The sequence below is a fragment of the Dermacentor albipictus genome, chromosome 5 (genome assembly GCF_038994185.2).
Source record: "Dermacentor albipictus isolate Rhodes 1998 colony chromosome 5, USDA_Dalb.pri_finalv2, whole genome shotgun sequence".
In the NCBI taxonomy this organism is placed as follows: Eukaryota; Metazoa; Arthropoda; class Arachnida; order Ixodida; family Ixodidae; genus Dermacentor; species Dermacentor albipictus.
The window spans coordinates 77,073,107-77,076,795 of NC_091825.1; the positions used below are offsets into that span (position 1 = coordinate 77,073,107).

Below are 3,689 nucleotides of genomic sequence, written 5' to 3' on the forward strand. Positions count from 1 at the left end.
TGCAGCTGACCGCCGGCGCGACACCACACGCTCTGTGCGACTATTCGAATCGGTTCCCCGAGCAACGGGGCCGTGCATTTTCGCCCGGGGCCAGGCCTCTCCCTCTCAGTGTTCGATCCTCCTTTCCCTCTTTCTGCCGCTCGTCCCCAAAGCCACCCGTCGTCCCCAACAAAAAACGCGCAACCTGCCCTCCTTTTCTTCCCTTATTTTTAAAGTCTGTTTGTTGGTATTATTGTATTTATTGAATTTTTTGCTGCTCGCAGAAGCTTCGGTGGCTTCGGCCCACTGACAAGCTGAGTCGGTACAACAAACACGGAAGTACTTAGATGTTCATTGCTTAGTAGCCTTTAAAATTATGTGGGTTTATTGACGTTTCCTTTGTTTTAACATAGCCGCACGAGAGGCTATAAGAGGTGTAGAAGCGCTAGAATAATCTTGACGACTTGGGATATCCCTTACAAAAATCATTGCAGACTTGCTGCAGAAATTCTGCATACCCCGAGTCAGCCGGGATGCAGAATATCTGAAGACAGGTGACAGACTTTCTGTCACCCCCTGTCACCTCCCAGCGCCCAATTGGTACACCCTTTCTGCAGAAATTCTGCATACCCCGAGTCACCCGGGATGCAGAATATCTGAAGACAGGTGACAGACTTTCTGTCACCCCCTGTCACCTCCCAGCACCCAGTTGGTACACCCTTTCTGCAGAAATTCTGCATACCCCGAGTCACCCGGGATGCAGAATATCTGAAGACAGGTGACAGACTTTCTGTCACCCCCTGTCACCTCCCAGCGCCCAATTGGTACACCCTTTCTGCAGAAAGTCTGCTCAATCTGTGTAGCTGCAGGATACAGCATTTCTGCAGAAAGTCTGTCGAGATTGTGGTCACAGGATTACAGCATTTAGGCAGACATTAGATAGAATTTCTGTAGCCCCACTATGGGGAACTGGCATGCATGCATGCAATAAAATAACAGACGCAATAGTATTCTTTGCACATTTTATTTGTCTCCGATTTCTTCCGGGCTGCTTGGTTGGGACCAAGAATATCGCTTCCAAGGAATGAAGTAGTGAGTACCGACATCTCATGTGAGTGGCAGTGACCGCCTTGCACACACCTTGTCGCAGCATGCAAATCAGATGCTTTGACGCGCTGTTCAGCCTACAGAAGTGCCGCAGGCTCCCAAGTGATGTAGATTCCTCTGGCTCACAAAATCGTGACATCCCTAAACAAGAAGAAATGTTTAGTTTACTGTAAAGTTAACCCTGCTGAAACTGTAAACTTGTGACATTGTGAAAAGTCTCGTACAAACAGCTACATGAAGCTGCATGGTTGCACAAATACCCGATTATTACATCACAGGCAGTCAACATGTAAATGGAACTGGAGCAAACATGAATCAACTATAAAAAACTTCACACAAACGCACGTCTGTACCAAGTCAAATGCGAATTGCACAACCAGAAAACTCGTTAACACATGATATAAGCGTTCGAAAACCTAATTTATTTATGCGGTGCAACAAAGCCCTGCCCCAAAGGACGATGCATTGAAAAAGAACAGACTCCCTCTTTTTCAGGTGAGAAAACAATTTTTTCCATTAAAGATAGATACTGTTGTTGAAATCTCGGAACCATTTACAAATACACGAAAACACATGACACCCAACGCAAGAAATACAGGCTGTCTGAAGACACTATATAAATAAAAGAACTTGCATACAAGCTAAAATCTGGCCATGCGTCGTACACAGCAATCGGGTGCCATCTCGCGCAGCCGTTAGCTGTGAAGACGACAAATCGACGTACCTCTAGAAATGGCTATACGATTTCTCGCTGAAAAATTACGTACAGAAATAGTAACTTTCCCTGCTTGAATTTTCGCGCCTATTCAAATCAAGCAGTCCCCGGCGCAAGGAAACTTCACAGCAGAAAGCAAATAGTCGATAGATTTTGGCAACATCACGTTTTAGGGCAATTTTCATCAAACTTCGCTAAATGCGCCCTGCGACAAGAACGAACATTCGAAAAGCACGATCATTTTTGTCACGTTACTAATCACCTTGTTACTCGTACAGAAATGTCCACTTCACGGACTACAAAAATGCGCGCACGCGCCGGACTTACCTTTCTAGGCGTGCTCGGTAAACGAGTCTCCGTGACAGCTGCTGCCGCATCGCACAGGTACCGCAGGAAAGACAGTCGGTGCACGGTGCCTCCAGCCTCAACAGCGTAGAATTGCAGATGAACTACAGCACGTGATAGCACAACTTTCAAAAAATTCTTCCGCGCACTGTGATGGAATGCGAGCGCAGCGAGAGTACCATCGGCTTTTCATGAGCCGGTAACAAAGAAAGCGCGACCGGGTCATAACTACGATAATTGGCATCGGCACACCACACGGAAAACACTGAGAGCTAGGTTATGCAGTCACAGGGGTTTTGGATCATTAATACACACAAAAATCGCCACAATTCCTCTCGGCACGGCATGTTCACTACCTCATCGGTCGCCGTCACTGCGGCGTGCACATGGCGTGCACGCGTGCACGGCGTGACTTGTCGGTGGCCAGGTGCAGACGGGAAAATATACTCACCGTAATTTTACCGGTGCTCGCGGCCAGCGCCTCCTGGGGGCCGGCGCCGAAAGCAACCACGCAGTCGGTGGTCGGATGGATGGTGTCGGCGTCGCGCGGTAGATATGTCCTTAAATTCAGGCTGCGGTTCGAGCCATAGTATAACTGCTGCATTTAATGTACGTTATGTAACACGCCAGTATTACCTTATTACCTTATTAATTATTAATTATCTATTTTAATGTCTTATTTTATTTTTATTATTTTATAATTATTAATTACCTTATTTCAATTAGTATTAAATAATTGATTTATATAACTGCCATTATCAGACTGTTCTTGTAGCAATCAGTGACAAAGTTTTCAAAATGTTAAAATGGCAAAACAGAGCGCAATGATAAAATGTGTCATGGTTCAGGATGCGCACACGTGTGTGTGTGTGTGATTCGTGGGTGGCTGAAAGGTGAAGCCGATTTAACTGTTATTTATAAAATGTGTCATGTAGAATATATATATATATATATATATATATATATATATATATTTGGCATGCATATCACGTACAAGTCTACTTACTTGCCGTCCACACGGTGTCTGCAGACAATATGCAGACAATCTGTAGACTAGCTGTACATGTAGGTGACTGGTGGGTGACTCATGGGTGACTGAAAGGTCAGACCTATTGAACCGTAATTATAAAATGTGTCATGGTTTAGAATATGTATATATATGCGTTTATATATAGATATACATCTACACACACACACACACTCGCTGGGCATGCATATTACAGACAAGTCTACTTGCAGTCCGCACGGTGTCTGCAGACATTCTGCAGACTAGGTCTACGTTGAGGTGACTGGTGGGTGACTCAAGGGTGACTGAAAGGTCAGACCTATTGAACCGTAATTATAAAATGTGTCATGGTTCAGAATATGTATATACATGCGTTTATATATAGATATACATCTACACACACACACACACTCGGTGGGCATGCATATTACAGACAAGTCTACCTGCAGTCCGCACGGTGTCTGCAGACATTCTGCAGACTAGGTCTACGTGGAGGTGACTGGTGGGTGACTCATGGGTGACTGAAAGGTCAAAACT

General features: G+C 45.2%; 1 long non-coding RNA gene across 1 annotated transcript; it reads right to left on the reverse strand.

The window, feature by feature from the left end:
* Positions 1-989: 989 nt before the first annotated feature.
* Positions 990-2,946, reverse strand: LOC139060498 (uncharacterized). The gene is made up of 2 exons (XR_011514873.1): positions 2,129-2,946; positions 990-1,227 (listed from the first exon to the last, which is right to left on the reverse strand). It is a non-coding gene; the product is annotated as an uncharacterized lncRNA (long non-coding RNA).
* Between the last annotated feature and the right edge of the window lie 743 nt (positions 2,947-3,689).